The 25,166-nt window shown below is 40.4% G+C and overlaps 1 protein-coding gene across 1 annotated transcript in view; it reads left to right on the top strand.

Annotated features, from left to right (window-relative positions):
* Window positions 1-1,109: 1,109 nt before the first annotated feature.
* Window positions 1,110-25,166, top strand: part of IMMP2L (inner mitochondrial membrane peptidase subunit 2) — a 912,540-nt gene continuing 888,483 nt past the window's right edge. The window contains exons 1-2 of the mRNA XM_082846685.1: window positions 1,110-1,138; window positions 1,670-1,742. The gene's annotated coding sequence lies outside the window, so the exon portion shown is untranslated. The remainder of the gene's footprint in view (window positions 1,139-1,669; window positions 1,743-25,166) is intronic.

The following is a 25,166-nucleotide window of genomic DNA, read 5'->3' as shown; positions in this document are numbered from 1 at the left end:
ATCACACATACCTGTCTTTGTTGTTTTTCCACATACATTCCATTCCACACAGTCAGCTCCTGGTGACCAAGGAGCTCCATCTATTTAATTTGGGACCACTTAATTATTAATATTAATTATTAGTGCCAATAGATCCCAGTCCAATTTACAAATTGGTCCCCACTGCTATTCCATGAGGGTGGTCTTCCAAGCTAAGTGTTCTGGAATTAAGTCCTTAAGCACTAGCAGAGAAGAGCTTACCTTACAGTAATTATTTCAGTGACAAATAAGAAAAACTACAAAACTGCTACACAACCCCTTCACAGGAGAGCAATTTTATTCTCCTCAGGAGACTAATAGTTCTAGTTATCAGGACCGTTTAAGTCTCTGACTAGGTTTTTAAAACTTTAGAATTAGTTTTGAACCCAAAGTACCAGAATGTCTGGTACTTAGATTTGTATTGAATGATTTGCACAGAATAGTTTGTCAGTATCCAGAAGGACGATAAAGACAGACACAATCAAGGATATAATTGGCGAAGGGTTAAAAAAGAAAAAAGTAGTAGGTTTCACTTTCTTCGAAGGTTTTAATAACCCAGTTAAGAGTTTGTATCATTTGAATGCAAAAGCTTAGGTATGAAATTCCAGTTTCTCCAAAGTAAAACACTTGTTCTGGGTTATTCCTTCTGGCTTGTTTAGAAGCGGCAACATCGAATAGTTTTCCCGTACGCACATTAGTAGAAAAAACGACGAAAGGACGAGTCCAGAGGGGAGAGCCCCAATAAGGCAGCTTGCCACTGTAGCTGTGCACTCAAAACAACTGCTGGGGTCTCGGTTTCCTCATCTGTAAAAGAAGGGGAGAGGATGAAGTCACAGTCTCACAGATTTTCAACTCTTTGTTGCCCTCTCTCAGCCATTAGTACAGCGCTGAGCTCAGGGCAAACGGTCAATAATAGCCTGCTAGGCAAGGGTTGTTTTTGATCCGTTTCAGATCCAGGCCGGGTTTTGGGCCTATCCCGCGCAGGCGTTCGGAAGTACAGCTTTACCGCTGGGGGCGGAGCTTCGCGAAGCTCCCGCGCTCCGGGGGCGGGGGCGGAGCTTGCCGCCGGCGGAGGGCGGAACCCACGCGGGGACTTCTCTTGGGCAGAGCTGCGCAGCGGGTGCGGAGGGCGGGGGTTTGGGGGCAGGTAGGGGGCTGTGAGGTTGGCTGGGGTGGGCAGGTGGGGTGCCGCTGCCGACCCTTGGTGGTCCCCAGGGCTTGGGCCCCTCAGCCCGGAGTTAGCCCCAGAGGGGACGAGTGTTGCTGGGAGGCGGAGGGCTGCTTGGCCGCGAGTCCTGTGGTGACCGCGAGCATGTGTGCGGGCGCGTGTTTATCTGAGGCCCCCGCGGGGCGGCCAACCCCGGACCCCTCCTCCTTCCGCCAACGCGGGTAGGAAACCGGAGCTCAGAGACCGGCACGCCAGGCCTGGAGCCGACGCGCTCCTCCCCGCTGGCCAGGCGCCCCCAGGTCGCGCCCTCTCTTTGTGCCCCCCACCAGAGGGGACAACTCCGGCCCAAGTCCTGGCCGAGAGGGAGCGCTGTGGAGACGCGCTGCCTTCTGTCTGGACACGTTGGGCGAGTGGTGGGAGTTCCAGAGGCTTGAATGTCAGGGTTTTAAAACACGTGTTTGTCTCTGTCATTTTTACTTTTAGGGTTTTGGCCAAATTGGGCGAGGGCACAAAGTAACCACTTACCCCTTCTCACCGAGGAGGAACGGGAGAAAGGGTAAGTAAGGAATGGTTAGGGGTGGAAGGAGCTAGGACTTTATCCTGAAAGAGAGCGAGCCAGAGAGAGAAGGACTAGATCCAGAACTGCCCTTGGATCTTGGGGCCAAATTGTACGTTTTCAGCAGGAACCTAAGGCCCACCTTCAAGGGTCACAGGCTCCAAGTCGAAGAGGTTTTTATTTTCAGGTGTTTTGGAGTCCGTAAGTTGGCTGGGACTTTGACAGCTGGCATAGGTCCCTTTTAGCCACTTGACCTGGCAGAAAACTGTCATTACCCTTCACCTCTCGGTAGTTGTCTGTCTTGTAGTTGTCCTGTAGTTGTCTGCCTCAGGCCCCCATCTCTTAGCTAACTTGGAATAATCTCTGAGACTGTGAAATTAAAGCATCATGGCTGTCCTTGATAATGAACAGGAACCCCTCCAAGGATCTTTACATTTTAAAAGGGGACTCCTGTAAAAATCCTTTAGGACTCCAAAGCATAAAGTTAATAACAGTGTTACAAGTGTTGAAGTTCTTTTGGGATCTTCTCTTAAGCTCATAGAGAAAGGTATTTTGGGAGGGAGAAATGACCAGACTGGGCGTTTTCTTCTTGACTTTCCCTTTGATACCTCCTCACCAGCATTCTCTTCACTTCTGAAACGTTGCCAAACAGCATATTGAAGTCTATGAAGGTTTGCTGTGATTTTTCAGTGTGGGCTCTTTTAACGGTTCTTCTCTGGAACTTTTCCATGATCCCTCCCACCCCTAGTATTAGTGAAATGAGACACAACTGCTCTCAGAAGTTTGGAAACACCTTATGCATCCTCTGTGTCCCATATAAAGAAATGTTTTGAATTAGTTAAAACTCAGGTAAGCCACAGGCAAGGATTTTGTAAATCACATTCTTGGATACTTACACAGGAAAACTGGAATTGCCCTCCATGGCATCTTGACATTGGCTGCCTGTGTCCTGAATCTTTATTATTTGTGTGTGCTCAACTGGCAGATGGCCACATAACTGCATTTCTGAAAAAAACAGGAAATAGTTGTTTATTGGTGATAGGTTCATTTATTGATTCAATAGATATTTTTTTTTTACCAGAGTGCTGAGCACTTTGATGTGAGTAAGGTGGTGAGAATGAGGAGACTGTTGGAGATGACCGTTTGGGGGCAGGCCTTTTACCGGTTTTCTGTGGTTTTTCTGAATAGTTAAGTGTTAATGTAGAAGACATTCACTGTACTGCTGATGGTGGTTGCAGTGGTGTGGGAGAACAGTGTTGTTTCCTGCCTTACTGATACTTTCAGAAATGAACGTTCAAGGATGACTGACCATGGTGATTTGTGTCCTGTAGTAAAGTTATAGTCATTTTCCAGTGTAATAAATGTATTGAACCAGCATTATAATTAGATGAGGATAATTTTTTGAATTGTTCCAGAAAAATGACCTACGATTAGAAAGCATGGACAATGTTAAGGATGATGCGCTTAGGAAAATAAATGCTAAAGTAGGCTGTGCACTTGTGTGGGTTTCTTTACATTTAGCCTCACTTTTTTTTGTTTCTTTTAATTTTTAAATTTATTTTTGTAATTTAATTTTTATTGGAGTATAGTTGATTTAAAATGTGTTAATTTTTGCTGTACAGCAAAGTGAATCAGTTATACATATATCCACTTTTTTTTTTAGATTCTTTTCCCATATAGGTCATTACAGAGTATTAAGAGTTCCCTGTGCTATACAGTAGGTCCTTATTAGTTTTCTGTTTCATATATAGTAGTGTGTATATGTCAATCCCAATTTTTTTTTTTGACCGTGCTGAGTGGCTTGCGGGGTCTCAGTTCGCTGACCAGGGATTGAACCCCAGGCCCCCGGCAGCAGAAGTGCTGAGTCCTAACCACTGGACTGCCAGGGAATTCTCATAACCTCTTTTTTTTTTTAAATTGAAGTGAAACAAGTTGTCTTTTTTTGGTTACAAAAGTTATGTAAGGTAAAAAAAAGTTACTTAAAATTAAATCTTGCAAGGTTATAAAAGGTAGAATGTGAGTCTCATCTGAAATCAGTCTCAGATGACCACTGCTGGGTAAAAATGGTAGGTTTCTGCCTTTTACCTTCATATTCTTGGCTATTTACCTCTGCTCTTTGTTCCACTCCAAATCCTGTGTGGAAGTAGCATGCCTTTTATAGTCTTTCAGATATGGATGTGAATCCTGACTCTTCTTATATTAGCTCTGCGACTGTAGGCCAGTTAAAACTTCTTTACCCCTAACTTCTCATCTATCAAGACAGAACAATGAGTATATTAAAAAGAAAGTGTAAAAACAGTGCCTGGTACACAGATACTGTTAACTTCCCTTCCTGTCTCTCTGTCGGGTCACCCACTTTCTTTTGATCTTGCTTGTGATTGTGGAAAGCATTCTAGTACTTACTTTCCTAAAGGTGCTAAGCTTCCTGGGTATTTGCATTTTCACAGGTGATCACCTTTTCTGTCTGATCCTAGAATTTCTGGGACAAGGACTGACACCTGATTCCCTCTATCAGATCATTCCACAGCGGAAAGAGTGTCAGCTTGAAAAGTGAAGAGGAAGGGTTTCCATAATGTGTTTAAAAAGCTCTGACGCTGGTTCCCACAGTGAGAAAGACATACTACCACATTTAGCTGAGTGTTTAAAGTTAGGATTTTTATTTCAGAAATGTCTTTGGTTTATAAGAATTACAATAAAAATTCTGATGCTTCATGTCCAAACTGTCATGATTTTGCCAAGTCGTGGGTTTAATATACAGCTAAGCTGTGTATTTAGTGTCGCTAATACTGTTCTGGAAGCCAAGAAAGACAAGTCCACAGACATCTGATTTCACACCAGACATCTGGCTTCACTTTGCTAAAGACTACATTTTGTCAGTAGATTACAGGCAATCAGCTGTACTGCTGTAGTTTGTGGCATTTCTATCATAAGCTGCAGTCTGTAGGATTTAGTATGATGTTTTATTCAAATGACAGCACACTGTAAATGAGCACCTGGTCAGATAAGCGTATTTCCCACAGGTGTCTTCTAGTGTCATGGTTCTTACAAGTTAACAATGTGAAATAGTTTCTATCCTTGGTGATTTTTTGTGGAAGAAAATATTCTTAAGGAAAAGCCTCACTTAAGAACTCCTTGTATTCCTCAAATTTTCAAGACCACTTTTGTTTGTCATGTTGAACAAATAAAATAACAAATAGCATTTAGATTTCCAGGCCAGGACCCCAAAGCTTTCCTAACTCATTGTGTGCCTTTGTGTATTAGTGATACTATAGACTGTAACCAACACTTATAATAGTGTTTTGGAGAGTAATGTATTCTGAGTTGCAACCTAGAATGGCTGGACCACATCTCTCCATTTTGAGGTGGTCAGGGGTGTAGAAATACTCTGGAGAAATATTCCTGGGTTCTTGGGCCAGCTCTGTCATTGCTGTGTGACCTTGGACACAAATTTCCCATCTGTAAAATGGGGTACTAATTATAAATGATTACTGTGAGATTTAGGAAGTGTTTTTTTTTTTTTTTTTTTTTGCCTCACCTCGGAAATGCAGGATCTTAGTTCCCTGACCAGGGATAGAACCCGTACCCCCTGCTGTGGAAGCATGGAGTCTTAACCACTGGACTGCAGGGAAGTCCCAGTGAGTGTTCTTAAAGTAGCACAATGCCTGGTACGAAATAGGTTCTCAGTAAATAGCACTTTCATTTTCTTTCCTCTAGGTCCTGGCCATGAGAACAAAGACTTCCCCTCTCTTATATCCCAGGCTTGTGGCTCCAGCTGAAGGGAATTACCCACTGAAGCTGGGACTTGGTAGTGGGGCTGGGAAAGGGGTATGGAGAATCATGACAAAGGGGAGGAGTGGTGAACTGAGAGAGGAAGGTGCTAGTGTTTTGCTTAGTCCATGGACTCAGGTTGATGAATTACTTGACTCAGAGAACGAACCACCTTTATCTCTGACCTTTCTGCTAATCTTTTGTCAGCTGCTCCCTTGGAGACTCTTAGCTCCTTATTGCCTGCTTAGTCCAATTACAGATTTTCTCTTTGTCACCTTTGTACTATGTTAATAACCATATGTTTCTATTTTTTTAATGGGTGGGACTTAATAATAGATGTCTGTACTTCCTTAAGATCTGGATTCTTTTTCTATACTTAAAGTCCTGTTGATCTTTTTTCCTTTCATTGGCCTACAGTTCATACATTAATTCCTTTTTAAAATTTTCTGTATGCTGTGTGCATTGAACTAGTGCTGAGGATAGAAAGTTGAAAAGTTACTTTCCTTGACCAAGGAGCTTACAGTCTATAGGACAGTGGACATCTTGACCAATAGTTCAAATATTGTGTGCTATTTGCTCTAATGGAGATACCTACACATGCAAAACAACCCTAGCAGAAGCTCTTGATCCCTGACAGGAATGCCAGAGAAGGGCTTTAGCTGTGGTTGTGTTTGAGCCGAGTCTTGACAGCTGAGTAGGATTGGGCAGGGTGACAAGCAGCACAGAGCATTTCCAGGTGGAGCTAATAACATGAATAGTCGTGTGGTATTATGAGAGCACAGTGTGTTCTGGGAACTGTAGGCAGGTCATTATATTAGAGTGTGAAGGGCAAAGTCAGGAGTGAAAGGAGATGAAAGTAGAAAGCTAATTCAGGGCGCATTTCCCATCCCATGTGTTGTAGTGAGCCACTGAAGAAATGTGAATGGCCCGAAAGATCACCCTGAAAGCAGTGTGCTGGGTAGATTGGGGTCCAGTGGGGTGGGGATGGGGTAAGATTGGGGGCCAGAGTGGACAGTGCAATTACTGTGGATGATAGGAGGTTGAGAGCACAAAGGCAGAAATAGTAGGGGTGCTCAGAAGTGAGAATGTGTAGGAGAATATCTAGCAGGAGGGAGAGCTGGCTGGTCTTTGCGACTGTTTGAATGTGAAGGGAATGGGAGAGTGAGGCTGACTAGAATGCCTGCCAGGTTTCTGGGTAGTGGGAGGGAAAAGAGAAGAGGAAGCAGATCTGAGGGGGAAGGTGATAGTTCAGATTTGGACACGTTGTGTTTAACGTGCTTGTGGGGCATGTCATTGGTGAGTTGGAGGCATCTAGGGGGCAGTTGATAAGGTCTTGGAGCATCACAAGAGCTGGGGAGGCTGGAGATACAGATTTCTGAGTGCTTGCCACATGGAGAGTGGTTGAAGGCATGGGTAAGGATAAACGTGCTCAGAGGAACTGCATAGAAAGAGAAGAGAAAAAGGCTGAAAGTAAGTCCTAGAGGATATTAACATTTTAGGGACAAACCAAGAAAAAGAAAGATGTAAGGATGCTGAAGGAGAGTGGCCAGAGAGGCTGGGAGAAAAGAGAAAGCAAAACTTTTCAGGTTCTGGGCAGAGTAAACTGCCCTGGGTGAAGGGGTAAACAGGAGGGGAGGGAGTGGGGCTAGAGTAGATAGGCCTGGGTTCTTTCTCAGAGCTTCTGGCTTCATTGGTCTTCAGTTCAGAATTTTAAAAGCTCTGTCGAAAATACGAAAATATGGTTGCCTGTAATCAGTGTTCTTAGTCACACCTTCTTGTGAATGAAAATCAAGTTGTCCCTTTGCCTAATCTCTTGCTTAAAAAAAAAATTCATACCTGATCTTACCTTCGGGTATCTCATTTTACCCCATTTATCCTATTCTTTCTTGGCCTAGGGTTCCACTGCTGTCTTGCTCTCAACATGTCTGGCCTTTTTGCATACATTATGAGAAGTTGAAAAATTTCAGAAGAGTGTCTACTAGGAGGCCAAGGCGGAAATAACCATACCAAACATAAAAAAACAAAAACAAAAACCATACAATTCAGCAAATACTTTTTAATATCTACTATCTATCTTCAAGGCTCTGGATACAAAGATATATAAATGGGAAGGATGAATAATATAGGGACCCTACCGTTAAGGAGCCCTCAGGCCAGTAAGAGAAATGGATGTGTAAATAAATGCCTTGTGCAGTATGTGCTATTTAGAGGTAGAGTTCAGGGTAAGATGGATGCCGAAAAATGGGCTTATTTTGTGTGATCCTGAAGGCTTCATGGAGGAGGTGATGCTTGAGTTAAAGCTTGCAGTGGAGTTAAGGTGTGGGGTGATGGGGTTCAGGGAGAGGAATCAGGGGAATAAAATATTCCTTGGTGGCTCCATGAAAGCAGCAGAATGGGTTTGAGTTTCCCATCTCTTCTTCCTTCTTGTTCTGCTTCGTTTATTGCAAGGTATCTTTGTCTTAGGGGATAAGGATGTTTTAGCTAACATGTAGGGATATCCACAGTTTCTCCCTTTGTGGCATAAACTTTCTGTGAATTTATCACTACTGGTTTATTATATATTAGATGGCTAAAACAGACCAAAGCAATTAAATCAGAATTTCTGGGGGATGATGTCCAGGTATGGGTAATTTCCAAAGTGCCCTAAGCATTCAGAGTAGAGAACCACTGGCTAAAACATGGTACAGAAGAAAAGTGTCAGGTTTGGGGCTAAAAAAATTGTAGGTTGAATTCTTGCAATTCCTTTTAATAATAATGTGTCCTTAGTTAAGTTACATTTACATGCAGATGTGGTTGTAACAGTGAAATGTTCCATTGACTTTCTCTAGGAGTAGACAGACTAAGAGCTAGCCACCTTGTCCTGCAAGATAGTAACCATTTTATGGATGGGACTTAAGATTTCACCATCATGAGCATTTTGATACTATATTTTACTATGTTTGTGTAATGCTAAAAGTTGAAGACTTAAAGCAAAAAAGCAAATCCTTAAAGAAACAATGAGCAGTGGAACTTTTCGTAGTGTGACATATTAATTCTGTTTAAAATTACACAGATGTTTATTGTGATTAAGGTTGTAAAGTGTATAAATATCCTCAATGTCAATAATATAATTGTTTAGTGTTAACATGCTATAAATATGTTAGGTTTTTATTTTCAAAATCTGTACACTTAAAAAAACCCCAGAATTCTTTCAGAAGATAGTAAAAACCCCAAAAAGTACCATGAAGGTCACAAATTCAATTATATTGCAGGTCTCATCATGTCTGTTAAGTATGCGGCGACATGTGCTGTATCTCTGTGCTGTGGAAAGCCTGGTGTGTTAGTCCCAGTCGTGTAATCATATAGAAATGATCATTCTTACAGTATTATAACTTATTTTACTTGAGAAGTGGTGTCACTTAATGACAAGGAAACTGAATCTAAAGCCTAGAGACTAGGTTCCCGACGTGGTTTAAGTGCTAACTCCTATGTGGTAGTAGGTAAGTTAGCCTCTCTGAGCCTTTTATGTAAAATCTGGATGCATTTGTTCTCTGTTGCTTTGTACCATATCGAAAACTTTGTGGCTGAAAACAACAGTAATCGTTTATTATCTCATGGTTGCTATGGGTCCGCAATTCAGGTGGTTCTGGCTCAGGGTCCTGTGAGGTTGTCAGCAGATACCAGGTGGAGGTGCAGTTAGTGGAAGGTGTGCCTGGGGCTAAAAGATTCACTTCCATAGTGGCTGGGAAGTCGGTGCTGGCAAGTTGGTTCCTCTCCACGAGCTGTCCTCACTCAGGCTTCCCCAGAGTCCCATACCAAGAGACCAAGTTCTCTTCAGTGTCCTGCAGCACCTTTACCCTAGCGCTGGGTACTTTGTTGGTGCTTACTTGGTATTTACTGAACTGAGTTGGATCCCTGGTGAAACTCCAGCCTTTGTGCCTCCCCTGAAACTTTAGATACAGAAGGTTGATTTTTGCTCAGGTGGTGGTGGTGGTGATGGTGGTGACTCCTGCCAGAACCATTCTTAAGCCTGTCTTATGGGTCCCTGTTTTGCCACTGGAGTCCTTAGCCTCTCCCAAATGACTCAGGTGTTTGGGTCTGCTAGTGCTTAGCCCTGCCTCGTCTTTGATGAACAGAGCAAACAAGCACACACACCCCCCGCAGTGGTTCCGTGTGACTGTTTCAAGATCTCAGTGAACTCCTGCTCAGTTTGGTAACTCAGCGTGTTTCTGACGTCTGAGATTAAAAATACCTAGAAGATAAAAATGTACGTCTTTCTTCCATGTAATATATCATAAAAATTAAAATTTTGCAATTTTATCCAAAACTTTATTCTGAGAGCCAGGTCTTTGTAATGGCACTTTGACACACACACTTTTATGTATCTTTCTGTTGAAAAATGTTTATAGCATTTACGGTCAACTTTTGAAAAATCATCTTGCTTGTGGCCGGAGGACACATTTTAAACACATTATCAAGTTCTAGTTTTGGAATCATGTTCAGCAAAGACATTTTTTAAAGAAGGGAAATGCTTGTAATATCATGTTTTGTATTTTAGGACAATTTAATTTCATATGATTTTCGCATTATGTAGACCAGTAAGTTCAGAGCATCTCAGGATTGTTTTCTCCTTTCTGTGCTCTCTTGTGGATTTTTCTGCAGATTTCCCTCTTTCGGAATTCTTTACCTTCTTAGCCACTACCTTCCTTCTGCATCTGTTGTCTATACTTAATTTTCTCCGTGTCTTTGGACTTAGTCTACCAATGTCATGTTAGATGCTGAGCAGGCTACGAGTGGCAGAGCAGGATTGGGAGGAGTGGTGGGTGTGTGAGGCAGAATGTCTCTGGAGGTTAGGGTTGATGGCCAAGGGTGTTCTTTTCTAAACAGGTGAAAGTGCACCTCTGAAGCAATGACTGAACAGATTAGAGTTGCCACAGATAATTTACCTTAATTTTTAAAATATACTTTATTTTTTGGAGTAGTTTTAGGTTTACAGCAAAATTGAGTGGAAGGTACAGAGATTTCCCACATGCTCTCCACCCCTACACATGCAGAGCCTCTCCCATTATCAACATTACTTCCCAGAATGGTACATTTATTACAATTGATAAACCTACATTGACACATCATTATGCCTAATGCTCATCGTTTACATTAGGGTTCACTTTTTTTTATAATTTAAATTTATTTATTTATTTTTTAAATTTTTGGCTGTGTTGGGTCTTCGTTTCTGTGCGAGGGCTTTCTCTAGTTGCGGCAAGTGGGGCCCACTCTTCATCGCGGTGCGTGGGCCTCTCACTATCGCGGCCTCTCTTGTTGCGGAGCACAGGCTCCAGACGCGCAGGCTCAGTAGTTGTGGCTCACGGGCCTAGTTGCTCCGCGGCATGTGGGATCTTCCCAGACCAGGGCTTGAACCTGTGTCCCCTGCATTGGCAGGCAGATTCTCAACCAGTGCGCCATCAGGGAAGCCCCTAGGGTTCACTCTTGGTGTGTACGTTCTATGGGTTTGGACAAATGTGTAATGTCATGGATTCACCATTATAGTATCATACAGAGTAGTTTCACTGCTCTAGAGATCCATTGTGCTCTACCCATTCATCAGTCTTTCCTAATCCTTGGTAACCACAGATCTTTTTACTGTCTGCATAGTTTTGCCTTTTCCAGAATATCATGTACGTGGAATACACACACACACACACACACACACACACACACACATATACATATGTATGCCTGAATTTTTAGTTTGCCTGTGGTAGCAGATTATTTACTAAGCATTTTGGTATTTTTCCAAGAGCTTATTTGTTTAATAGTTACTTTAATAAGAGTTTTATTAGTGTCAGATTAAGATACTAAATACCTATTATTTGGTTTGTTAAGTATTAACAATTTAGTGTTATTATCTAAGAGTAGTTTGAAGCACTTTATAAACTAATTAGCTTGTGTTTTTAATGAGTCTATTTTTTATGGGTAAGAGAAGTACTATAATCTGAACAAATGGGTTATGAAAAGACATTAGAAGATTAATAGTTTGAGGCATATCTGGTGTATATGGCTGCATGACATTAATACTCAACATTTTATTAAAACTATTATTTTGAAATTAAAAAATAGGCATTAAATGTAAATTTCTAGACATTAAAGTGGTGATGTATAGTGACAAAAATATGGAATGGGGTTATGAAGACTTTTTATTCAAGTGCTAGCTCTACTATCAGCTATGTGAACATGAACTTTTGGTCTCTGAGTTTCATTTTCCTTTTGGGAAAATGGAGATTAAAGTGTACTTCATTGGTTAATTTTGAGGACTGTGTATGTAAGCTGTTTATTTGAAACCTATGTAAATTTTAATGTGAAGAATTATTTGGTTAATGAGTCATACTTGGTTACTGTCTCCAACTTAAATTTTTTTTTCTTTTTTTTTTAGTTTTGTAGAAGAGTCCTCAAGGGAAATAATGATTTGGGGTTAAGAAGGTAGTACTTCTGAAAAGATGCTTATTTATCTGTGCCTGGGGGCGGGTGCGGGGAACTGCATTTTTTTAATCTGAATTTATCTTACTGATTAAGCCTGCTTGTGTCTTCTTATGAAAGGTGTACATTTTGGGATATTCTGCTTGTGTGCTTGGCTCCTAATCATATTTATTACCTAGCTGCCAACTTGAAATGTTAGTCCTCCTTCCAAAAGCATGAATTATAGTGTCACATTCTGTATAGAGTCAGAGACACATTATTTCCTGGTTATGGTGAGAAAAACCTGGATTCTAAAGCTCTTATGACCAGGCTCTGTGTGGTTGAAGCCACTAGGGCAGGGTAGAGTTTGGTAGAGAGATTCTGGGGGGAGAGCATAAAAATAGTCCTGTGAAGTTGAAATCCTGAGGCAGTTGGTGTATTGAATATAATCCTAGTTTTCAATCAGAATGTCCCCCTCTTTTATAATACGTAGACCTGTGGTCAGTGACATTCTAATGAATTAAAATTATAGAAAACTTTACACTTCTGAGTTTGAGAATGCTCAAGAGAGCTTAATTAATACAAGACAAAACTGTAATAGTCATTTCCTGTCAGGACAGTTGATATCTTTATTATATTGTAATCTCAACCTTTTGTGTCTCTACTAATGTACAATATTTTAAGAGGATTAATCTGACAAGTGTATAGGATCAGTTGGAAGGTAGAGGGAGTAATGAAAAGTAGACCAGTTGGGAAGCTGTAATTTACTTACAAGGTAGTGAGGATTTTCACTATGATAATTGTGGGAATAGAAAGTAAGAAATGCACAGAAACCATAAAAGAGAAGAATAGTGAAACTTGACTATATTAAAATTCTGCACTGCCAAAAACAGATTAAAAAAACTATATCAAAAAGCAAAGGCAGGGCTTCCCTGGTGGCGCACTGGTTGAGAGTCTGCCTGCCAATGCAGGGGGCATGGGTTCGAGCCCTGGTCTGGGAAGGTCCCACATGCCACGGAGCAACTAGGCCCATGAGCCACAGCTACTGAGCCTGTGCTTCTGGAGGCTGTGCTCCGCAACGAGAGGCTGCGACAGTGAGACGCCTGCACACCGCGATGAAGAGTGGCCCCCGCTCGCTGCAACTAGAGAAAGCCCTCGCACAGCAACGAAGACCTGACACAGCCAAAAATAAATAAATAAATTTATTTAAAAAAAAAAAAAAGCAAAGGCAAACTAGGATGATTTGCAATTCATATCATAGGAAAAGGGCTAATTTCATAAATAATTCATATAATTGGAAAATTCATACTGTAGGAAAAGGGCTAATTCATAAATATATTGAAAATAACAACTCTGGGAAAAAGACCAACAATCAGAAAAATGGGCAAAGATATGAAAGGATATGAAAGGCAGTTCATAAAAGAGAAATGCAAAATACAACTTCAGTGAATACTCATTTTTCAACCTATCAAATTGGTAAAGAAACAAATTTTGAACACATGAGGTGTTACTAAGGGTATGGGAAAATAGGCAATGTCATTATTGCTAATGGATGTAGGAATTTTTGTAGTTTTTGTTGAGACCAATTTAGAAATAGTTATCAAAACTTAAAATACACATATTATTTGATCCCCCTACCAGAATTTAACCCACAAATCTTGTACTTATGTGAAATAATGTATATTTAAGGATATTCTTGGCAGCAATTGGAAACAAGTGCTCATCCTTAGGGGACTGGATAAATAAATTATGGTACATGTAGTGAAATATTTAGTGGTTGTTAAAAAGAATAAAGCAATTTATGTACACTGAATTGGAATAATTATTAAGTCAAAAAGGCAAGGTACAGAACAGTGGGTATTAGGTTATTTTGGAGGAGACTAAATTAAGATATGTATTTTCTTGTATATGCACAGAGTATCTCTGGAGGGAATTATAAGAAAATGGAAAATGCCTCTGGGGGTTGAAACTTGGTGGCTGGATAACAGGGATGGGAAGGAGTTTCATTTTCCACCGTATACCCCTTTTTGGATATCCTGAATTTTGTATTATACCCCCCGACCCCCTCCAAAAAAAAAAAACCTAAAAAAGGAAGAAACGTCTTCGACTCAAAATATATTTCTGTAATACTTATAGCCAACTCTGAAAAATTAGGGAATAGAAAAGTGAATTAAAAAAGAGCTCTGGGGCTTCCCTGGTGGCGCAGTGGTTGAGAGTCCACCTGCCAATGCAGGGGACACGGGTTCGTGCCCTGATCCGGTAAGATCCCACATGCCGCGGAGCGGCTGGGCCCGTGAGCCATGGCCGCTGAGCCTGTGCGTCTGGAGCCTGTGCTCTGCAACGGGAGAGGCCACAACAGTGAGAGGCCCGTGTACCACACACACACACAAAAAAGAGCTCTGGTTCATATATCTGATGAGGGGTTAATATCCAGAGTATATAAAAATTCTTACAACACAACAACAAGCACAAACAGTCCAATTAAAAATTGAGCAAAGGACCTGAAGAAACATTTCTTCAAAGAAGATATATAAATGGCTGATAAGCACATGAGAAGCTCAAAATCACTAATCATTAGGGAAATGCACGCTTGTTAGGATGGCTATTATTAAAAAACATAGAAATTAACAAGTGTTGGTGAGGATGTGGAGAAATTGGAAAATTTGTGCACTCTTAGTGAGCGCACAAATCTTCCAGGTGCTTTGGAAGGCAGTTCCTCAAAAAAATGAAAATGTTTCCATATGATCCAACAGTTCCACTTCTGGGTATATGCCCTAAAGAATTTAAAGCAAGATCTCGAAGACCCATGTTCATAGCAGCACTATTCAAAATAGCCAGAAGGTGGGAGCAACCCAAGTGTCCATGGGCGGATGAATGGATAAACAAAATGTGGTATATGCACACAGTGGAATTTTATTCAGTCTTAAAGAGGCAGGAAATTCTGACACATGCTGCAGATGGATGAACCTTGAGGACATTATGGTAACCAAAATAAGTCAGTCATGAGAAGACAAATACTATATGATTCCATTTATATGAGGTACCTAGAATAGTCAAATTTATAGACACAGAAAGTAGAAAGTTGGGTGCCAGGGGCTGGGGATAGGAGGGAATTGGAGGAGGTGTTGCTTATTGGGTAAAGAGTTTCAGTTTTGCAAGATGAAGAGTTGTGGAGATTGGTTACAGAACAATGTGAATATACTTATCACTTGAACTGTATACTTAAAAATGGTTAAGACTGGGGCTTCCCTGGTGGTGCAGTGGTTGAGAGTCTGCCTGCCGATGCAGGGGACACGGGTTCGTGCCCTGGTCCGGGAAGATCCCACATGCCGCGGAGCGGCTGGGTCCGTGAGCCATGGCCGCTGAGCCTGTGTGTCTGGAGCCTGTGCTCCACAACGGGAGAGGCTACAACAGTGAGAGGCCCGTGTACCGGAAAAAAAAAAAAAAAAAAAGGTTAAGACAGTAAATTTTATACCATGTGTACTTTACCACAATTAAAAGAGATAATATAACTCCACCCCCACAACCCTGTGATATGGAGGTAGGGAAGATGAATATGTAAATAAATATCTGTGATTCAGAATATAATCTGTGTCCAAAATGGGTATAAACAAAGCTCTGGTGTAGCACAGAATGAGATGTAGCTAAGGGAGATTGCCTATGACTTTGCACAATAGGAGGTGATATCTTGAGCTGGTGTTAGAATGCAGTACTTATGCTGTAGAGGGGATGGAAAGAAATTCTAGGCTGAAGGAGTAGCACAAGTAAAGGCAAAAAAAGGGAAGGTGAAGGACACTATCATAGAACAGAACAAGATGATGCTGGAAAAGAATCAGGATAGATTCTCAATGTCGTTGAATGGTGGGTCACAGAATTTGGACTTTTTCAATGTCTAGTCATGAAAGATTTTGAATTGAGTAGTATCATGGTCTACGTTTTAGAAAGGTATATTTTTAGAAAGGATAGAGGGTCATGTGGGAGGTAAGGAGATTACTTAGGAGCCTGTTGAGATTCTGTGGACTCCTTAAATGTAGCCATTTTGCAGGATTGTGCCTTTGCTTTACCACAGTGGCCATGAATCCCTCTCTTGTCAGACAAAATTGGACAAACTCTGTGGTTGACTCTGGGAAATGAAGATGTGGTCAAAAGAGGTTCCATGGGGGCTTCCCTGGTGGCGCAGTGGTTGGGAGTCCGCCTGCCGATGCAGGGGACACGGGTTCGTGCCCCGGTCCGGGAGGATCCCACATGCCGTGGAGCGGGCTGGGCCCGTGGGCCGTGGCCACTGGGCCTGCGCGTCCGGAGCCTGTGCTCCGCGACGGGGGGGGACCACAGCAGTGAGGGGCCTGTGTACCGCAAAAAAAAAAAAAAAAGAGGTTCCATGGAGTTTGTAGGAAACCTCTGTGGGCAGAGCTGACCAACCAGGCATAGCTGTTTTCTTCTTGGTCTTCTGTTAATGTTGTAAAATATGTTGTCCCTTTGCTCTGAGACTATGAGAGAGAGAGGAGAGGAGAGGGAGGGAGGGAGGGAGGGAGAGAACCAGAGCACCTGAATTCTAGGTTGAGACTTCTTTGTTGGTGGTGGTGTGTCTTATTCTGTCTCTCAGAGTAAGAGAGGCGGTTGGAGTTTTGTCTTTTTCCTACCTGAGTTTGTCTCACTCTTTTCTTGTTTGGGGGTGTAAACCACTCTCAGGCCTACTTAATCCTCTTGCTGTTTTGTTTCTTGCCAAGGTGATTCCGCCTATTTCATTCTTAGTGTTGCCGGTTACATTCCTTTCCCAGTAAAAAGCCAACGTGTATGATTTTTACATAAGTGGCATATAAACCTTCCCTCCCCAGCTGCTTTTCTCCCGTCTTGTTTTGCTTCTCTGTTAAAGTATAGCTTGAGTCCTATTTGCCCTCTACCCAGAGGCCATCTTCTTAAAGTTTTTTTCCAGCCAATGGAGCAGAATATGTTTAGTACACAAAAAGCTAAAGACATTATATTTCAAAGTTTTTCCTTAAGTAAGTCTGTGTAAAATATAAATTCATTGAGCCTTATTGATTTTCTCTGTGACAGGTGAGGTATCTAATTTAGTTGCTTTGTTGATGTTTCTCTGTTTTGTCTCTTCATGCTGTAACATTGTTCTTTCACTCTTTGAATTAAAGAAATATGAACTGAATTCCTAGAGTTGATAGAAACTGTATTCAATTTTTTTTTTTTTTTTTTTTGAGGTACGCGGGCCTCTCACTGTTGTGGCCTCTCCCGTTGCGGAGCACAGGCTCCGGACGCGCAGGCTCAGCGGCCGTGGCTCACGGACCCAGCCGCTCCGCGGCATGTGGGATCTTCCCGGACAGGGGCACGAACCCGTGTCCCCTGCATCGGCAGGCAGACTCTCAACCACTGCGCCACCAGGGAAGCCCTGTATTCAATTTTAAAGATAGAATTTGTCCTTTAGCCAGATATTAGATTGCTCAGTTTGTTTCCTTGAACTCTTTTTCTTCCTAATTCTCAGGTGTTAAAGGCAATGGGATATACACATCTACACCATTTAGTAAGTGGGAATGGGGTGGATTCTGAATTCATTTTTCTTGCTAATTTTTCTCTACTGCTAGGAGCGGTGCAGGAAAAAAAAATAGTCTGAGAAAAAGTATTTTCTGATCAGTTTCTATTGAAAATACTTAATCAAAGTAGTCAAAAGGGAAAGAGAGGTTCTCAAGGATTGCTACTTGATTATGAAATAAAAAAATTATGAATGGCGATTTATCTGAAGTGTGATTCTCTCTTGGGGAAATTTTGCCAACCCATTAGCATTGATTTGCATATCTTTTAACAAATGTATGATTGGATCTGAAGATGGAGGACTACATTTGCTCTCATTCAAAATTTAATTTTATGATACTATCGACTACCTAATTATTATCTTTGCTTAAAGTATCTTTGACTGAGGAGTCTGGTTGGTTTGAAAATGTGCTGTTGAGACCAGTGCCTTGGAGATTAATCAAGTGTGGTCTTGTTGGCTCACAGAGAGGGCCCATCTTGGCCTTTTGCCCGATACATAGTTTTGTTCTCAAGCAAACTAATATGGGTAAATTGGGGGAGAATTAGTCATTCAACTAGGCCCTACCAGTTGCAGGAGGTGACTGGGGTAGGGTGACAGTGGTTTCATCAGTTTTGTATTTGCAAAGCAGAGTACCCTTATAGGTTATGAATGTTTAAAATATATATGATGTAACTACTACGGAAAAAGTGGTAGTTTAAAATTAATTGCAGTTTTTGTTTAAAAAATGTGGTTGAGGGCTTCCCTGGTGGCGCAGTGGTTGAGACTCCGCCTGCCGATGCAGGGGACACGGGTTCCTGCCCCCGTCTGGGAAGATCCCACATGCCGCGGAGCGGCTGGGTCCCTGAGCCATGGCCGCTGAGCCTGCGCGTCCGGAGCCTGTGCTCCACAACGGGAGAGGCCACAACAGTGAGAGGCCCGCGTACCACAAAAAAAAAAAAAAAAAAAATGTGGTTGATTTTTAAGTACTTTGTTCTGTATTTGCTTTTATATTTGCTTCAAATATTACACCTGAAGATTATGCTTTAAACACTGTAAAATGTTTTTCTAGTATTAACTAAACGATTGTGGGAAATGTTACACTTTAAAGGTCACGTTGATTTTGCAGCATTTCCAATTTTACATTTTACACATATCTTTGAATTGGTTTAGCTTCTAGTTGAGTGTTTTAAAGTTTTGGGTAATAAATATGTAAGGGAAATTGCAAAAGGGTACAATGCTTTGGAATGCACATATTTTCCACCTTTCTTTTGTTTCAGCAGTGAAATGTCAAATTCTAACAGGCAACTCAAAGGGCTGAAAGGACAGCAGGACAATAAGGGTTTTCAATACTTGCTAAGTCCAAAGACAACTCTAATTATATTTTTCTGTTAATTGATATGATATATAGATTTGTACTTTTCTTCCTTTTGTATCCTTTCCCAATTTGAAAATTTATTAGAAATGAATGAGACTTAAGCATTTACCTTTTATATAGTGAATTGAACTAATTGTGTATTCAGACACTTCATATAAATTGCATCTCAATGCTATAATGGCAGTTATGGAATCAATAACTCATCCTGCTCTGTGTTTACTGGGAGTGGTGAATATTTACTGGGAGTGGTGACTAACTGGGAGGCAATGGAGAATAGTGCTTAAGTGTGCAGGCCACCGGCCAGAAAATCTGGACTCAGCTCTGCTGCTTAATAGCTGTGTGACCTTAGGAAGATTACTCAAATACGCTGAGCATAAGTTTACATCTGCATTTAGGGATAAAAATAGAGTTAGTGTAGGGATTATTTGATGTAATTAAAATAACAAAAATGTTTATTGTAATATCATTTATATAGTGATATACTATTTTAGACAATACAAAATGAATTTTCTTCACTAGACTAAAATTTTTATTTCATTGGTTTCACAAAATTGATTTTTTACAGTTTTTCTTTCTTTCCAGTTAATGCTTCTTTCAGAGTTTATAGATTTGATAATAATTTGTGGAAGAGTACTTTTGGCTGATTTTGTATGAGTGGCCAATCACTCTATCTCTGTTAAAAATGAAGCAAAACCTCATTGTTCTGTTAGTCAAAAATTTTTATGCAACTGTTTAATATTGGTACTAGGGTTAACAACCAAGATGTAGCAAAATGTGTTGGTCTAATTTTGGCCAAGGAAAAATAACATTTAAATATTTCCTGGAGGATTCAGTTACCTACATCTCACTTCTAAAACTGACCTTTTCATCTATGATTTTATCATGGCTGTTTTTGCTAGACAAGAAGAAGTGAAATTGCCACCTTCGTTTTTAATTAATTGGGTAACAAGTTACTTGGCTAGGGAAAGGTCTGTGTGTTATATGCCTAGTCTTTTTGCAGAACAAAACTACATTAGGTTCTGAAAAACTTCATTATTCAAAACTGATAGATATTAATTTAAATTGCTTTGAATTTCTATATGGCTCATATATTCTTATCTAGCTCATATATTCCCCCAAATCTATCAAAATTGTTACTGGCTTTTCTTTCTAAGCCATTTACTGTAACAACCATTGTGACATTCCCTAATATCATTTGATGTTGATTAGCCAATAAAAATAAGTTTCTTACAAAATTGGAAAGGTCAGGGAATTATTCTCAGGGCCACTGAGCTATTGATTAAGTTGAAAAGAACCTATCTCGTGACCAACATGAAAATAGTTTAATTTTATTTATTATTAGTGGTGCTTCTTTGTAAATAGGGTCGTACGTGTCTTTGCTGCTGAAAGCAGGAATGTATTAGAAATTTCCCCAAGTGTGTGTGTTGTCCTGTATTATCCAATTAGCCACGCGATGTGTATTTGTTAAATGAGCACAGGTATGAAGTAAAGATCAGATGAGAAATTTAAGTGTCATCATTAGACGTGAACATACTTTCATGAATATGTTAACCTTGCAGCCAAAGTCAGAAAGGTCTTGGAGCACAGGTGCAACAATGATGATGATGGGCGGTATCACGAAAGACAGGTAATTTTAGTGCTGGGAGAAACGGGCCATTCCATGGATTTTGGATATGGAAGGAAAAGGCTTGAAGTTAGTCTCATAGAATCATAGATAGTTAGAGCAAAGAACCTTAGAGGTAGTCTACTCAAGTAGATGAAATGAATTGCCCAGTCCCTGGCATAACTAAGACTTGAATCCAAGTTTTCTGATTTCTAATTTGGTACCTAGCATGGGAAGAGGAGGAAAGGTTTAGCTCTAGAAGAGGATGGGTGCTTTGTTCTTTGGGGGTGACACATGCATGGAGGTACTTTCAGATGGATTGGGTGGCTCTCAAAACAGCCTGCTCTGGTCACCCAATTTTTCCCTTACGCTCCTGACTGGAGTCAGGAATGGAGTGTCTGACACAGCCATACCAAGCTGTCTTTCCATCAACATTGTAAGTGGGTATTAATATAAACCACATCTAAAATGAAACAAGCAGTCAAAAAGTATTTATTTAGCACCTGCAAATGCTCAGTAAAATTCTCATATCTTCAGTGTGTATAGGGAGGAATGAGACATGGTGCTTACCCTTTCGTGGTTTACAATCTAGTTGGAGAGAATGGACCTTCTACAAAAAGTTAACTAACAATACTGGCTGGCAAATGTGGGTGTGGCTCGTACATGCCAGAGGAGTTTGGGGGTGAAAGATGGCTCTGTAGGTCAGAGTACTCATGTAATGTTTCCTGGAAGAGGTGAAAATTAGGTTGGTTGTTCTGTTAAATTAAACAAGGAGGCCATTAGACTGAGGTAGCTCTAATGCCGTGGGGTGACCTACTTAAGCCGAAATCTAAGCCTGTAGATGCCTCAAGGTTACAAAGTTGAAACCTAAGGACCACCAGTCACCAACGGCCAACTAGGCTTTCACCTATAGCCAATCAATTATTTCCTTTCTTTGCTTCCTCCTTTCCCCTGAACTCCTCTTGGTGGAGCACTTCTAACCACTTGCAGTTCGGCACTGCCCTATTTGAATTGATTTTTGCTCAGATAAATGCTTAACATTTTAATATGCCTCAGTTTATCTTTTAATCCTGCTCAGCTCAGTAGATCTTATAAATAATTATATGTGTTCACCTCTAAAGTTTTCGGATTCACCCAACTTACTGTTACAGAGCTGGGACTTGATTGCAGGTGTTTATCAGGTGTTTTCCAGTGAGTACCATTCCACAATCCCCATGCTGGTGTGCATAGGACAGCAGAAGGTTTCTGTCTGAGAGAATCCCATTTCTCCTTCTCATCCATGAGTGTATTCATCAGCAGATCAAATTCTCCCCACTGGTCTTCTGAATGTTGCATGAAGGAGGACCCCCTGGTTTCAGTTACCTTGTTCCCCTTTTGTTTCTTGGTAAAATAGCTAAAGTTGCTAGTTAAATGTGAGTTTGGTGGGGTTTTCCATTTAAGACGATCTTTTTCCTAAGACAATATTAAAGCAAGATGAGATATTTGTTGATAGTACATGAAAATATAGCAGCAGCTGGCATTTACAGTGGGCTTTTCTGTTTTTCAATTAGATTATTTTGGTATTCTGTGTTATGAATCGTTAGCTCGAAGATTGGTACATAAATAATGCCATTAAACATTATAAGAGAAATTAATTTAGAAACAGCTGCATCAGAGAATAAATATACTTCTCAAAACTTGTTGTTTTCTCTCTACCTGGATATTTCTGTATTCAAATGGTATTTCTCATTTTAGAAATAAACCAGCCAATAAACCTGACAGAGATGAATGTACAAGAAATAAACTAGAAATATGAAAGACATTAAGGACTTGAATTATAGAGTGTGAGCCTCAATCCACCACTGATTCTTTAAGGTGGTGATTTTTAACCTTTTTCTTTTCTTCTTATTTTAGTGTAGTGAACTCTTCTTCAAGGAAAATCTTTTTTGGAATTCTATTATTAAAAAAAACAGATAAAAGCAGAGTGGCTCAGACTGAAGCAGGGAGTCGGGGCTCAAAGCTCTGCTCACTTAGTGCCTGCTCCTTTTGGCCCCTAACCCTCTAGGGAATCCTCAGGACACCATGGAGCATGGATTGAAAAACACTGCTTTTAAAGGAAAAACAAGCTAAATACTTTCTAAAAGTAAGCTGTTAATTGAAAAGAAAATTCATAATGCCTTGTAGTTGAATGGGTTGTGAAAAGTTATTTGATTCTTGTTACCCATCTTTACTGCCTTTAGACATGAGTGCTGTGCTATGATTTATTGAAGAAAAAAAGCACCCCCCCCAAACCTCTTGAAGTTACACACACACGCACACAAATTTTTTTTTAGAAAACCACTTTCTCCATAAATATCTTCAACTACCAAGTAGAACTATCAGGTGAGAGATGGGGATAATCAGATAAACATATGCACATGCTCACGTGTGTGCACACACATACACACAGTTTGTTGCATGTGATTGGGTAATGCCTTATTCTCAACCCATGCATCCCCAACATCCATCACATTCTGAATCTAATGTTTAGATAGTTTACATGGACAGGAAATTTTGGTAATTCTTTAATTACCAAAATTGTTAATTAAAGAATTATTTTTAGTAATGTTATTGGAAATGTTTTGTTAATTTCATTAATAACACTGTATTGAATATTGAACACTTCAGTGCAAGGCACTGAGGTATGGCAGTGAACAAGAGTCCCTCCCCTCACAGAACTCACAGCTAATTGGAGGTGAGGATGGGAAAATCAGGTGTGATAAATACTACACTAGGGGGAGCATAGGCTTTTTGTGAGAACACATAGGAGGGGCATCTAATTCAGCTTTGAAGAGTCAGGGTGGACTTCCAGTGGAGTGACATCTAAGCAGACCTGAAAGATGCATAAGAGGTGGCCAAGACAAGAAAGGTAGGGAGAGTTATGAAGACAAAAGGGAGAACATGTATAAGGGCCCAGAGACAAGTAAAAGCATGACACAATCTAGAAATTGTGTGTTGCTGGGTTTGGCTAGAACGTGACATGCTAACGAAAGAGTAGAAGTAATGAAACTAGGGACCTAATCATAATTAGCTGTGTATGCTAAATATAAAGAGCTTGATATTATGCTATAGGAAGTGGAAAGTTATTGAAGGATTTCAAGCCAGAGAAGTTATGATTTGTATTTTTTCAGGAGAGGGCCCTTTGGTTAACTACCATGTTGACCTTGGGGCAGCTGTTTGGATGATGGAGTCATTCTCTGAGAGTAGATGGGCCGAATATAGAATACTGTGTAGTTTGTCTTTCCATAACATCCCCACTTGCTTCTGTCTCTTACGAAATCCATCTTTATTTTATTTTTATGGCCCTCACAAGGCTAGAGTAATTCAAAAGAACAATGGTTAATGTTCAGTATCTATATAGATGCACAGATACGTCTTCACTCTTTCAGTATAGAAACTGGTATGATGCCCAGCACACAACAGGTACTCAATAACTGTTTATTGACATGAAAGGAGAAAATACTGAAGGAAGAGATGCCAACTCAGTTCTCTTTTTTTGGTAATCATCACTCTGGTGCCCCGCCCTGGCCCCATGTTCTTTAGGTTTAGATAATTTTAACATCAGCTGTTTCTTAAACCTGCAAAGGTCCAATCATTGTATGCTACTGGTACTAATGATAATTACTAAAACTGTACGTTTTAAATAGTTCAGATTCACAAAATCTCCATTTTACGCTGGATCCCAAATTCACTTGACAGTTGGATGTGCTGATATAGTAATCAAAGAGCAGTGGAAAACTTTATTTAGTCAGGTCAACAATTATACTTTGGAAATTACGTAGAAGGATACTATGAATTGAAAAAAAATTCCCTGCCAGGAAACTGCATTTCTAAACGTATATCTGAGAATGATCACAAAGGAAAACACTATTTTGCATTTTATTAAACAACAGTTTATAGAATACTTTTATGGTATTAATTACTTATATGAAATTAAATTAGCATTACCCAGTTTACTTTTTGAGGCTAAATACTCAGTTCTTTTAATATTGCCCAATTTCAGAAGATAAGCAGATCCACAGGTATTTTTCAGTGGTTTATAATCATTACTGACCTTATTTATTTAGATGGTCACATTTTTTCATATTTAACCAGTAGGAACACCTTCAAGCAGGCCCCTGTGTCCTTTTGATGTGCTTCCATTGTTTTTCTGAGCACTTCGCGTAACAAGATGTTCCAGGCTCATTCTATACCTTGCTTGCCCAGCCCTGGAATCAACCCTTTCTTGAAGAGCCCTAGTTCCCTATTGTGAGGAACGGTATTAGAACCTAAGATCCAGGTACTAGATATAGTCGTTGCTGCCAGGGTATCTTTGCTTTTATGTCTCCAGAGGGTTCTTCCTTGGCTCCCTGCTGTGTATTTATATCTCCCTTTTTCCATAGAGAGCACCCTGGCTCCCAGCTAACACGGGTTTCCCATTTGTTCAATGCTACAATGTATCTAAAATAGTTTCAGACCTGCTTCCCTCATTGTTTGCATTTCTCCTCCACTTACCTAATTTGAGGATATATAATTAAATACGATGTTCAAAAATTAATGGGATTAAAAGAGGGTGGGAGGAAACTTTTGGAGGTGTCTGGTATGTTTATGGAATATATTGTGGTGATGGTTCCATGAGTGTATACTTATCTCCAAACTCATCAAGTTGGATACATTAAATATGTGCAGCATTTGGTATGTCAGTCATACCTTAATAAAATAGTTAAAAAAAAA

This window comes from Leucopleurus acutus (assembly GCF_964270905.1).
Source record: "Leucopleurus acutus genome assembly, chromosome: 9".
NCBI classification, from domain to species: domain Eukaryota; kingdom Metazoa; phylum Chordata; class Mammalia; order Artiodactyla; family Delphinidae; genus Leucopleurus; species Leucopleurus acutus.
This window is presented reverse-complemented; position numbering and strand designations above follow the sequence as displayed.